The sequence below is a fragment of the Bos mutus genome, chromosome X (assembly GCF_027580195.1).
Source record: "Bos mutus isolate GX-2022 chromosome X, NWIPB_WYAK_1.1, whole genome shotgun sequence".
Classification (NCBI taxonomy): Eukaryota; Metazoa; Chordata; class Mammalia; order Artiodactyla; family Bovidae; genus Bos; species Bos mutus.
In genome coordinates, this window is record NC_091646.1 from 67,161,909 (window position 1) to 67,176,366 (window position 14,458).

Here is a 14,458-nt window from a genome sequence, read left to right on the forward strand (position 1 = left end):
AGATATCCATGTTCATTTCAAAGAAACAGCCTAAATATCTGTCAATGGATGATTGGATAAATAAAATATCACACACACACACACATATTCACAATGGAATATTATTTAACCTTACAAAAGAAAGAAATCCTGCCACTTGTGACAACATGGATAAACCTAGAGGACGTTATTCTAAGTGAAATAAGCCAGAAACTGAAAGACAAATACTCCATGATCTCATTTATATGTGGAATCTAAAAACATTGAACTCAAAAATGTGTTTGGTAGGGGCTGAGTATGGTGGAAATGGGGAGCTGTTGATTAAAGGGTATAAAGTTTGTTATGCAGGATGAATAAGTTCTTAAAATCTAATGTACAGCACAGTAACTGTAGTTAATAATACTGTATTTTATACTTGAACTTTGTTAAGAGACTTGATATTGTGTTCTCACTGTATCAAAAAAAAAATCATAACTATGTGAGGTAATGGATGTGTTCACTCAGTTCAGTCGCTCAGTCATGTCTGACTCTTTGCAACAGCATAGACTTCAGCATGCCAGGCTTCCCTGTCCATCACCAACTCCCAGAGCATGCTCAGACTCATGTCCATCGAGTAGGTGATGCCATCCAACCATTTTGTCCTCTGTCATCCCCTTCTCCTCCTGCCCTCAATCTTTCCCAGCATCAGGCTCTTTTCCAATGAGTCAGTTCTTCGCATCAGGTGGCCAAAGTATTGAAGTTTCAGCTTCAGCATCAGTCCTTCCAATGAATATTCAGGACTGACTTCCTTTAGGATTGACTGGTATGATCATTGACTGGTTAATGGATGTGTTAATTAGCTTGATTGTGGTAATCATTTCAAAATATATACATGTATCAAAATATAACATTGTACACTTAAATATATAGAATTTTTATTTGTAAATTTTAAAAGTACCTACTCTCCCCTTTATAACTGAACAGTATATAAAGGGAAGAAGACACATAAGCAGATAGCATCAGTATCGTACTTTGAGTATAGTGATTAAGGTAAACATAGGCGCTGTAGGAGCATAGAGGAGGACACCCAGGCTAGCCTACAGGTAAGAACGGGGCCTCTGAAGTTTTTTTTTGGAGTGACTACAGCTAACAATAGTGCCTGGCCCACTGAAAGCACTCAATGAAAGTTATCTGTTATTACTATGGCAATAGACAGTATCCCTGTCCTCAGGGAAGTTATAGTCCAGTAAGAGAGAGTGTATCAACACCTGCTGCTGCTAAGTCACTTCAGTCGTGTCTGACTCTGTGCAACCCCATAGGTGGCAGCCCACCAGGCTCCCCCATCCTGGGATTCTCCAGGCAAGAACACTGGAGTGGGTTGCCATTTCCTTCTCCAGTGCATGAAAGTGAAAAGTGAAAGTGAAGTCGCTCAGTCGTGTCTGACTCTTCGTGACCCCATGGACTGCAGCCTACCAGGCTCCTCCACCCATGGGATTTTCCAGGCAAGAGTACTGGAGTGGGGTGCCATTGCCTTCTCCGGTATCAACACCTAACTACATGTAATTCATGCTAAATGGTATGTTGGAGAAGAAATAAATGGATAATAGCCCATATTCAATGAATGCTGCTTGTGTTGCAAGCCCTGTTCTAAGAACATTATGTATATTCCTCTGTTTATAGTTCCCACAACTATTCTATGTTTAATTTCCTTCAAGTATAGGTAAGACAACTGAGGCACAGAGAAGTAACTTGCCTAAGGCCAAGTTAGTTACAACTAATGAATGGTGTTAAGTAGTCACATGTGAGAAAGGAAAAAAAGCAGCTCTTGACGTCTGAAAGCTGGCCTAGCACTCACAGGTAGGCACAGGTAGGCCATGTTGTTCTCCTGCTGGATGTAAACAATCTCACAAAATACCCACATCAGACAGTGTTACCCTGAGAACATGATACAATGAAAGAAAGCAAATCTGCTTCATCATTTAGTCTAAGCACAGACAAAGACAAGGTCACTGTGCCACCCACAAAAGATTAGTTCTCACTTTCATCTCACTATAATCACCTTCCCTATAGATAAGATATATTAAGATGCACAATCATAGAATTGCCCTTGCTTTCTTATAGCATTCAATATAGAATGAACCCCTACTTTCTTAGACTCCCAAATCACCCAACCAAAGCCCAAATCCTGTAATAAGTCCTTTCTACCACTGCTTTACAAAGATGTCTCGTAGTTTCATATCGTATTAGTCTGCTAGGACAGTCATAACAAAATACCATAGACAAAGTGGTTTAAATTTTTTATCACAGTTCTATGGTGGCTAGAAGTCCAAGATCAAGGTGCTGGCATATTTGGTTTTTCCTGAGGCTTCTTTCTTTGCCTTGCAGATGGCTGCCTTCTTGTTGTGTCTGCACACGATCTTTTCTCTGTACTCACGTGCCCCTAGTGTCTCTTTGTATGTCCAAATTTTCTCCTCTTATAAGGGCACCAGTCATATTGGATTTGGGCTCACCCTAGCCACTTCATTTTAGCTTAATCACCTCTTTGAAGATCCAACTCCAAATACATTCTGAGGTATTTGGGAGTTAGGGCTCAACATATGAATTTGGAAGGGGAAACACTTCAGCCCATAACATCTATGGTGTGCATTCTCCCTCACCATAACAAGTAGTAAACCTAACTTGTTCAACTTTGGGTGTGTTCCTGGTACTCTCTAGGTGAAAGTCAGTGACGCAAATTAGAACTGGTAACTAAAAAGTGACTAATTCTAAAAGGAAAACTAGCATATGTGGTTAATACAGGTGAAAACAACGTGCTTTCCAACAATGGGAAAATAGCAATCCATTGTGGCCACTGAGATCCAGCCAATAGACAGGCGGCATTTCACATGTTTAACCTTTTTGTTTGCTTTTGAGGGAAGAGGCCAAATCTTATTTTTCTTCACATTTACCCCGGTGCCTGAAAGATGCAAATATATTCTCACAGTGCATGGCAAATGTAAGATAAAGAAGATATTCTTTTTATTCTCAAGATACGTATATATGTACCTTCTTTGTGACTCAATTTTCTCATCTGTAAAATGGGAATAATAAAATTGTGTTTGTTGTGAGGCTTAAATAAAATAATTCGTGTAAATTGCTTAGCATAGAATTTGGCACATATTAGGAGCTCAATAATTATCAATTATTTGTAGATAAGCTATTATTTATGGATGATTTTAACAGATATAAAATGATAGGGAGAAAGGACAAGAGTGTTCCAAGCAGGTGGAATGGCAGAACCCAAGGCATGGAGATGAGGAACTGTAAAAGCACTCCCTGTGCTCAGACTCTTTACTTCTCAGTGAAGAAAGACTCATGGAGAGTGCCCCAGACTAGAAAAGGTAACCCAGACCTTGTTGGCAATGGGATATCTAGAACATTTGTCTTTCCTGCTTTGCCAGGGAAAGGGAAACAGACCCTCCCAATCTGTGCTTTTCTGAGGAAGGGTTGTGTGACAGGTCATAGAGGTTCTACTGACGGTGATAGTGAGAGTTGCATATATAAGGTCTCAAAGCCTGAACCTTGGCAGCAAAATGAGGTTGCAGCTGTGGCAGCAAATGCATCTGAAATTGGGCCCTGCCAGATAGGAGAAACTGTGCTTTGGTAAAGGCTTGCTAGAATAAGTGCACAGAAAGTAGCTTAGTTTTGTACCTTCTGTTCTAGAACGTAACCTTTCCATCATTTGCCCTGGTTCTTAGTGATGATGACTCAGGGGCTTAGGCCCCAACCTTACACTCAGGGTTCCAGGAGTGCTGAATGGCCCCTTCTAAGTTGCTCTCGAACCGCTGGCTTTTCCTGTTGGGTTCCCATGAATTCCGATGGTAAATGACCACCTAAGGGATTTCTCTAGGACAGCAGTCAGGTACATCCCATTTCCTTCCAGGCATATTCATGTTCCCTCCTTCTCTTCTTCTTTATTACAAAAAAAAAAAAAAAAAACAACAAAAAAACCACAAAAAACCCCAGCCATCTCCAGTTCTCTGGAAAATGGCCCTCCATCCAGCCCTTCCAACACAACCCACCCTCCTGAGGGCCTAGACTCTGAAGTTAAGGGTAGGTAGAGGTTGAATGGTTAGACGCTTGGTGGGAGAAGCGTCTCCTTTGAACATTGAAATATTCTTCCCCAAACTTCAGAGCGCCCTCTCTGTACACATAACTACCCTAAAAGGCATGGAAGAGTGATGTCCAGCTGTGTGTCTGCCAGGGAAGAACGCGCCACTAGCGCGGTGGACTGGACTGGCTGCGAGAATAAAAGTGGGGGGCGGGGTGGGGGTGGGGAAGGTGCGCGCCCTTTATGACAGGTGGCCGCGCAGTGCGCGCTCCCGGGTGCCTGAGGGGAGGGAGGGACAGACGGACAAAGTGGGAGGGGGCACATGGGAAGGGACTGTAAAGAGGGTAAAGAGAGCGCGGGAGGAAAAAGGAGGGCTGTGGTAGGCAAGGGAGGTAGAGGGGGGAACGGGTCCAGCAAGAACAGCGGTGTTGGAGGAAACAATGGCAGGGGCAATAGCGATGGTGGCAGCCGAGGCAATCCCACTCTGGGCACCTTTCTGAATGGGCAGAGGCAGCTCACGGAGAAGAGGAGACCAGGCAGCGCCCGCAGAGGCTCTGAGAAAAGCGGCGAGGGAGGAGAAGGGGGAGGAGGAGGAGGTGGAGAAAGTGAGCGGGGTGGGGGGGGGGGGAGGAGTGGGGAAGAGGCAGGGGGAGAACCCGGGAAGGAAAACCAGTAGCATCAGCAGCAGCAGCAGCAGCAGCCGCCGCCACAGCAGTGGCAGTAGCGACAGTAGCAGCATTTAGCAATAGCTTTAACAGCGATAGCGGCAGTAGCAGCCGCCCTCCTCTCTCCCTCCTGCGGACGGCCGCAGCCACGGTACTCAGCAGGCTCCAGCGCCGTGCGCGCAGCCCACTGGTGAGATAGCCCGGGCCGGAGCAGGCGGCGGTGCACTACAAGAGCGGACCTCAGGAGCAGCCGGCGGCCACCGAGGCGCTGAGTTTTAGGGCCATAACCAGACAGCCCTGAAACCATCCAGCACCGCCGCGGCGGCGGCGCCTGAGGGAGAGAGGCGCGTCCACCTGGCGGGCCCGGCGCATGGAGCTGAGGCAGAGGCGGCGGCGGCGGCGGCAGCAGTAGCAACAGCGGCGGCGGGGACAGCTTGAGCAGCTGCGGCGACGGCAGCAGCCCAGCCTTGACTGCGGCCGCGCTAGCCCCAGCGCCAGCTGCCTGAGTCCGCCGGCGACGCGTGTCTCCGGAGTCGGCCTGGGAGGTGAGTACAAGCGCTGCCATCCAGCCCCTGGCCTTTCTCGCCGGCTTCCCGGTTGACGCGGGGTGGCGGCGGCAGGGGGTGGAACGCGTTGGGGGAAGCCGAGCGAGAAGAGGAAGAAGGGGAAACAGAAGGGAGGACGTCTGTGTGAGAATGGCGTGCGTGTGTCTGTCTGTATATGAGGGAGTGAGGCCGCGAGGGCGAGAGATCCCGGTTAGCCCCGACAGGCACTGTAATCTAGGAAAGGCCTGTGTGCTTGCGCCGGGGGAGGGGGTGGCGGCGAGGGGGAGGGGAAGCGAGCGGGCCGGAGCCACAGCGCTCAGAGCGGGGCGGCGGGGACCAGCTGAGTGCCGCCTCCTTGCGGGCCGGCGCCGGGAAGATCCTGGCTGGGGAACGGGCAGTAACACTGCACTCTCCGGTGTCAGCGGGCAAACCCACGAGGCGGCCGCGACCAAGAGTCAGGGCCAAAGGTGAGAAGCGCCGTCGCCGACACCTTCCATGCCCGCTGGGCTGCACTGGCGACCACAGAGCGCCACTGAACACTCGCCACCGGACCAGTGCCATGGGCAGGTCTAAGTTGGGAGCCCTATAGAGCCCCACGCGGCATGTCACCTTTGCGTAATTGGCCCATTGCCCCTTCCCGCTCTCGGTGGCAGTCGAATCGACGCTTTCCTGCGTGGCTTCTGGCGTTTCACTCTGCCGCTCCCGGCAGCACACCGCCGCTCCGCTCTCTCACACCCGGTGGGGCGGGGAGGCCTCGAGCCCACACGGGGAGCCGGGCCAGGCTCTGGGAAAGTGTGGAAAACGCGCCGCTGAGTTGGCGCCGTTCTGCTGAGGAATCCAATGGTTTCAGCATGACTGCTTCTGTCTGATCCATGAGGGATCGAATAACCCGCCCAAGGTTTTCTGTCTTTTTTCTAAGAGGAAAAAAAAATGGCATCCCCATTTCTACACCAACACATTTGATTTTCTTCGAGCTTCTGTTTGCATTTTGGAGTAAGTGGGTTTGGTATTTTGCTTCTGGGTTTCGGCTCCCAGCATATTGTTGAATTCTGTGCACAGCAATATACTTAGCTCTGTGGCCTTTTCCTAGCGTTCCATTTTCTACACTGTTATCTGCAAAGACATGATTTGTGTGTAGGCCTCCCAGGGCTGTTTTTAAAAAGCATCTAAAACACTTTACCCTGGGATTTGAATATCTCTTCTGTTGTTTTTGATCGTGGAGAAGAGTGTGCTGATAGTTGCTGAGATATTTTGCTTGGTGAGAGAATGTGCTCCAATGGTCTTCTCTGAACTATAGAGACCATTCGGGTTTCGAGGGATGAATCTCTCTTACATCTTTTACACATAGGTTAACATGACCAAACGTTTTACTTACAGCCATGAAATTCTCATGGCTGAGGAGAATTTATACTTATTTAAAATATATTTTTAGAAGGTAACAAAAAAGCCCTAAGTAACTGTCATTTTACATATTAACTGGGAAACCGGCTAATCAAATAAAACTGGCTGAGTGTCTGAAACTCTATCCCAGTGAAATATGTGGCTGTGAATATAATTAACCATCTGTCTAGTGAGCAATTTAAATTTGGGCTGGTACATTTTTATTACAGTGTCTAATTTCTGGAAGACTTGTACATTTTACCCAACAGTAACAACACAAACGTATTTGCTTACTAGGTCAGAGATTCACTTGTGTGATGGTGGGATTTCCCTTCCTCCCTCCCACACCTCATCTTTACTAGTCCCCACGCTTCTTGACCTGGGAGGTCAAAACAAGCCTCTTGCCTTTGCAGTTGGCATATTTACAGTAGAGGAACTCAAACTAGGCATGGCAGCTAGTGATTAAACATTTTTGTTTCTTGGAAATACCTTCTAATATTTTACCTCCCACAGAACCTAGATAAACTGAATGCATTTGAGTTGAAAAAATATAATTCTTTCTGCACATGTATTCAGATGGAGAAGGGTGATTCAACAAATTTGTTTTGAAATTTGATTCCATTTACTTTCTCTTATTTTAATTACCCACCTAGCTCTCCCATTGCTGTTCCAACTGCTTTTCCACACCCCACAGACACACATCCTCAACACACACACAATCATACTTTTTGTCCTTATAGCCAGTTTTTTAGGTTATTAATATTCAGATCTGTGATTTTAGCAGAATGTTGAGAAACTGCATTTTTTCTGGAAATCAAAAGTGTAAAATAGCATAACATGAAAAAGCATTATACATAGTTTTTAAATGTTCCCTATGATGTGATTTTAACCAGCAATTTATTACAAGGGGAAAAAGAAATAGATTTTGGGTGGAGATGAAATGGCCCTAGAAGATGAAATTTCAGAGACCTCCACCAAATAGCTGTTGTTAACATAATGTAACATAACATTACATAATTAAAATGAACCATGGATTGATTGTGCAGTGGGCTAGAGAAAGTCATTTAAAGGAAAATGCTTTTAAAACAAATATTTGGCTAAATAACAGCTCTGATAAATGGGTAACAATTATGTAAGCACATGGTAGAATCTGACATATATCAAGTCTGTTAAATAAATCAACCTGTTCAGTGAATAAATATTCGATGCATCAATGCTTTTTGAAACACACACACACACACACACACACACAAACACACACACACAAGCAAACCTATTACACCCTGTTGCCAAAGTCAAACAAGTACAGCACACTGCTGCTTTCTCTCCGTTTTATTCAGTCTGACTCTCTTCCCTTTTTCTTTTTTTTCACAATTGTCTGATTACCTGTAAACTACTCAGTGAACAGAGACAGCTAAAGATGTGGTGGTGTTGCCTGTGTTTAGGAGGTGAGAGAAGAGAGATGAAAAAAGTGATAAGGGCTGGGTTTTAAACATACATGCTCATGACTTTCTGACACAATCACTGGTAGAGATCCCAGTTGCACAGAAGAATTTGCTTAGGAGAGGTACCAGCCTAACCAAAGAACCATTGATTGCAGTTTCTGTGTTCCTAAGTCCAGTTCTAGTGAATACTTTGTTTTTCTCCAAACCCTTAGTAAAGGGATAAAAGGAGATTCTAACTGGCCTTTGATTCTGTTATATTATCTTTAAACTTATTTATCTGGTGGCACATATATGGTTTAGGTGTTCCTTCTTGCAGTAAGCAAAAGGAGAGAAGAACCAAAGTAGATGATAGTGAAGGGAAATGATATACTAAGGAATAGGTCATCTGGCTTTCCTACTTTTCCTATCATAAAAACTTCAGAGTTGGACATTTTCTTTTTTTTTCCCCCATTGCCTCCTCTGAAAAGTTGCCCATCAGCTAGCTCCCTAATTGACAGTTTCTCAACCAGAAAACACCTTTTCAAACCCAATGTCATATGGTTAGACACAAAGAACTTGGTTGGGTTCTTCATGCCACTTCTCCAAGGCTGCTTGGAAACAAAACAAAGGGGACTGGACAAAACAGTATCACTCGAGGCTACCTTTAACCTCAGACCTCTTCTCTCTCCCAGAAAATTTCATTTTAGACGGAGGTGAACTTTCCTCTCTTCTCAAACAACACTGTCCTTGTGTCACAGTAGCACATTAAATGTTGGGAAATGTGGTCTGGGGTGGGGTCAACCAGGAAAGTGGAGTGTGGGAGGAAGCTGCCTTTTACTGATGGTAAGACCTTTTCTGGGCCAGCTACAGTTGAGGGTGAGGCCAGTCCCTCATTGCCTACTGTGGTTTGCAGGCCTCTGCTAAGGAATGTGTTCCTTTTGGTCTCATTTTCTGTAGATAAGCACTGTGGCTCAATGTCTTTCCCTCTCTTGTTCTCCTGTAGAAAAAGGACTGATGTCTTCAGGATCCTACTATGAACATAATTTTAATTTTTCTAAAAGGAATTTCAATAAGTCATTTCTCCATCTTCAGTAGGGTGATTTTGATATAGTTAATTATTTACAATTTTCTCAAAATCCCATTTAAAAGTTATACCTCTCTCCCTCAGTAGCCTATCTTAAGTTTTATGTGGCTAGCCTAAGCAAGAAGTTGCTCCTAATGTTTAACCTGGGGAGGTTTAGAGGTTAGAGAACAAGATTATACTGTGGACATGACTACTAGAGTAGTGTTAAGCCATCCTCCATTGACAACAAGGAATAGAGATTCATTTTGTTGAGGGTAAGTTAAAGCGTTTCCTCTATGGAAGACTGGAAGTAGGGTGGCCATATGTTGTTGATTATACCTGGTTGTCCCAGCATACTTATTTTACTCTCAAGTGTCCCATTTTGGACAAAAAGTTTCTATGGTCACCCTAACTGTAGGTCACTTTTAAATCAAATATGCTTCTTGATTTAGGGAGGTGGTTATATTTGTAAAATCTGAATGAGCTTTGAAAATGTCATAATCCCTTAACTAGTTCAGTCTGTCTTTTTCCTAGCTAAGAAGTCTGTCTGGAGGATAAGAATACAAGAAATAATTCAAACTTTGGGCTTGATGGAATTAGATTATTGGGTCTAAAGATATCCCTCCAAAATGCATTTGTGAATGTACACACACACACATGCACACACAAACAGGTGTCTGCTCACTGGAGAGTGGCTGTTCTTTCATGAAAGACTGGTAATAGTTTACAGGCTTAAAGCATATCAGAAGGCATTTAGGTTTAGAAAGATCATCCTGACCATAGTATGAATAGTTGCAAAACAAAAAAGGGTGGTAGCAACTGAGGTGTGAATTCTTCTTTTCTAAATATTTATTTAGCCCTCCCTGTAGCATGTAGCATCTTAGTTCCCTGACCAGGGATCGAAACCAGGGCCCTGCAGTGAAATCATGAAATTTCCTGAATTTTTCTTTTTTAAAAAAATTTTTTTGAATTGGAGTATAGTTGATTTACAGTGTTGTGTTAGTTTCTTTTTAAAACATGTTTTGAGAAGTTCACAGGTACTTCTGTGTCCAGAATAGTTTGCCAAATATTGGTCTTGCCAAATATACAAATATATGAATGAAATATATATATATATATTACATATATTATGTATATTTCCATTTGTTTTTTCTGTAATGGACAAGATGACTTTTTAAACTGCCTTCCAGTCTTAAGTATCTATGATTGGTTTTCATTGATCTAGGGCCAGAGTCAAAAGAGACTATAGCCCACAGGCCAAATCTGGCTTGCTATGGAAAAAGAAATAATGTAGACAAGAAGAAAATGTGAAGCCATTTAGAGTTGCTTTTGCAAATGTTTACAAGCTTTCCCTTCATAATTGAGCATTACCTAGGCCACTGTCAAAATGAGTCCACATTTCCTGAACACATACCTATCAGCTGATATCTAGGGCTTGGGAGACTGTCCAGAACCTGGTGAGGTGGCAGGAGGATGATCCCAAAGGTGAAATCCACATGTGAATTTGAGTTGAAATGTCAATAATGATCTTTTCTCTCCTGCCTATTGCAGTAACTTAAATTTTGTGGTGCTAATGAATTCTTCCCATCGTCCTTTCCAATATTTTCCACGTCATTCTAGGCATCCATGTGATTTATTCACCCAGAGACCAGGTCTCTGCAACTTGCTTGAACAGAGACCCTCTGTCTCTTTATTTACTAAGTTACTAGAACACATTCTAAAGAAGAGTTTTACTAAGTAGGGGAGTAGAAAAAATGGGCCATTACTGTCTAGCTCAGTGGTTCCTAACCTTTTTTTTGGCATGAACCCTTTTGAAAATTTGATGAATGTCAAGGATACACTCTTCAGAATTGTGCTAATTTAAAAGTATGACACTTTCAAGTGTTTTCAGGGAGTCCAACCATACATTGTGAGTTAAAAACCTTTGCACTAGCCTTTGCCCTGTTGTTACATGAATTCCTGTTGCATGACTGTCATTGTCAAGGTAACTTGAAAGGGGAGACATGAAGACGACTTTTTCAAAAAAGCCTGTTATTAGTATACTTGTGGTTCACAGCTCTCAGCTACCGTTATAAGCATTTTTCTGATTAGCCTTCACAGGCATTTTTTTATTATGAAAAAGAGTCACTTATTACTCATTCTGCCATTACTGTTCTCACCAAAGGCAAGTCAGGGTTAGTTTCTCCAAATCTTTGACTTTTTAACTTTCAGATTTTGTTCAACACTCAACCTCTGCAAGTTCATTATTAATATATAAAATACATTACATAAAAGCTCATTCACACTTACTTGCCTTCATTGCTCTCTCTTCAGTTCTCTATCTCTATATATTTCTCTTAGCCAAAGAGAAGTTTTATCTTGACAAAAATAGGAAACTCTTGCTAGCACTGATCGTTAAGTGTGTTGATGGAGCCAGACAAGGAGGTGGTGTCCAGATATCTTCATAAGGACCATCGGGACTCATGGGCCTTTTGCAATGTTAGCCATCCTGGAAATCTAATGTTATATATTAAAGGCAATGCTCCTTAACCTCTGCAAGCATGCCACATATGTGCTATGCAAATGCAAGGGTAAGAATACGTGGTATTCCTATCTATGAATAAATGTTTCTTGCCTGTCCCTTTGTTTCTATTCTTAGCAGTTTGGAGTATGGCAGAGTATGAAGACTAATGGAATTCTAAATCTGAAAGGATCCATTAATGATCATTTCTAATTCAATTCAGCAAACATTTATTGAGCATCTACTACATGCTAAGCACTAGGATACTGAGGAAGAGAAAAGAATGAAACAGATTCTCCTGTCATATAAAAAATTAGCTTTGATTCTGCTGAGGTTTTTTTTTTTTTTACCAACTTTATTAACCCCATCCTTTTTCTAATTTAATGCATTTTTTCTATGATTTCTATATTCCCCCTGTTAGAAAATAAGTATAAATGCCCTCTTTACTAACACAAGAGAAAATTCTCTGACAAATAGTTAACCTCTAGCTAATTGCCAATATCTGCTGGATCATCGAAAAAGCAAGAGAGTTCCAGAAAAACATCTATTTCTGCTTTATTGACTATGCCAAAGCCTTTGACTGTGTGGATCACAAGAAACTGTGGAACAGTCTGAAAGAGATGGGAATACCAGATCACCTGACCTGCCCCTTGAGAAACCTAAATGCAGGTCAGGAAGCAACAGTTAGAACTGGACATGGAACAACAGACTGGTTCCAAATAGGAAAAGGAGTACATCAAGGCTGTATATTGTCACCCTGCTTATTTAACTTATATGCAGAGTACATCATGAGAAATGCTGGGCTGGAAGAAGCACAAGCTGGAATCAAGATTGCTGGGAGAAATATCAATAACCTCAGATATGCAGATGACACCACCCTTACGGCAGAAAGTGAAGAGGAACTAAAAAGCCTTTTGTTGGAAGTGAAAGAGGAGAGTGAAAAAGTTGGCTTAAAGCTCAACATTCATAAAACGAAGATCATGGCATCTGGTCCCACCACTTCATGGGAAATAGATGGGGAAACAGCAGAAACAGTGTCAGACTTTATTTTTTGAGGCTCCAAAATCACTGCAGATGGTGATTGCAGCCATGAAATTAAAAGATGCTTACTCCTTGGAAGGAAAGTTATGACCAACCTAGATAGTATATTGAAAAGCAGAAATATTAACTTTGCCAACAAAGGTCCGTCTAGTCAAGGCTATGGTTTTTCCAGTGGTCATGTATGGATGTGAGAGTTGGACTGTGAAGAAAGCTGAGCATAGAAGAATTGATGCTTTTGAACTGTGTGTTGGAGAAGACTCTTGGGAGTCCCTTGGACTGCAAGAAGGTCCAACCAGTCCATGCTAAAGGAGATCAGTCCTGGGTGTTCATTGGAAGGACTGATGCTGAAGCTGAAACTCCAATACTTTGGTCACTTCACGCGAAGAGTTGACTCACTGGAAAAGACCCTGATTCTGGGAGGGATTGAGGGCAGGAGGAGAAGGGGATGACAGAGGATGAGATGACTGGATGGCATCACCGACTCGATGGACATGAGTTTGGGTGAACTCCGGGAGTTGGTGCTGGACTGGGAGGCCTGGCGTGCTGTGATTCATGGGGTCACAAAGAGTCAGACACAACTGAGCAACTGACCTGAACTGAACTGAAACTGAAACAAGATTTCCAGCCTCCATGGCACAAATACTTCTATTCTTATGTTTGCATTGGCTTAGCAGGCCCCACTTAATAAGGAGTAACATGTTTCTTTTCCCTGCAATTCTGAGGCAAGATTTGTATTATTGATATCATTGGTGATGTGGAATTGCAGATTGCATTAGCCATGGTATATAGCCATGGTCAATATATATAATATATACAACTCAAGATTACAATATATATAACTCAAGATTACAGTCCTTAGTTATTAACTTCTGACTAATGAATTGAATGTACTCTGCAAAAAGCCATCTTTGAGTGGGTTAGTTTTTAACTCCTAGTTGGTGATTGTATTAGTTTTCTGTAGCTACTGTAACAAATTACCAAAAGCTCAGTGGTTTAGAACAACATAAATTTATTATCTTACAATTCTAGAGGTCACGAATCTGCAATAGGTCTCACTGGGCTAAAATTAAGGTATGAGCAGGGCTGTATTCCTTTCTGGAGGCTGTAAGGGAGACTCCATTTCCTTGTCTTCCAGCTTCTAGATTGTGCCTACATTTCTTGTTTCATGGCTTCCCTACATTCTCAAAGTCAGCAATAATGAATTGATTCCTTACATTACATCACTTCAATCTTGCTTCCATTGTCATGTCTCCTTCTCTGACAGCTCACTCTCCTGCCTCCCTCTTCTACTTTTAAAGACCTTGGTAATTACATTGAGTCTACTTGGATGAATGCTGCTGCTGCTGCTAAGTCACTTCAGTCATGTCCGACTCTGTGTGACCCCATAGACGGCAGCCCACCAGGCTCCCCCATCCCTGGGATTCTCCAGGCAAGAATACTAGAGTGGGTTGCCATTTCCTTCTCCAATGCAGGAAAGTGAAAAGTGAAAGTGAAGTCACTCAGTCGTGTGCGACTCTGTGCGACCCCCTGGACTGCAGCCTACCAGGCTCCTCCATCCGTGGGATTTTCCAGGCAAGAGTACTGGAGTGGGTTGCCATTGCCTTCTCCGACTTGGATGAATAGTACAGAATTATTTCCCCATCTCAAGGTTAGTTGATTTGCAAACTTAATTCCACCTGCAACCTTAATTCCCCTGTGCCATATAACCTGGTATATTCACAGGTTATAGTAGTGACAGTGACTTGATTTTTTTTCTTTCCATTTTGAAATAATAGATTCACAGGAAGTTTCA

The 14,458-nt window shown here is 43.1% G+C and overlaps 1 protein-coding gene across 1 annotated transcript in view; it reads left to right on the forward strand.

Annotated features, from left to right (window-relative positions):
- Nucleotides 1-4,747: 4,747 nt before the first annotated feature.
- Nucleotides 4,748-14,458, forward strand: part of NEXMIF (neurite extension and migration factor) — a 209,152-nt gene continuing 199,441 nt past the window's right edge. Inside the window, exon 1 of the mRNA XM_070365965.1 lies at nt 4,748-5,258. The gene's annotated coding sequence lies outside the window, so the exon portion shown is untranslated. The remainder of the gene's footprint in view (nt 5,259-14,458) is intronic.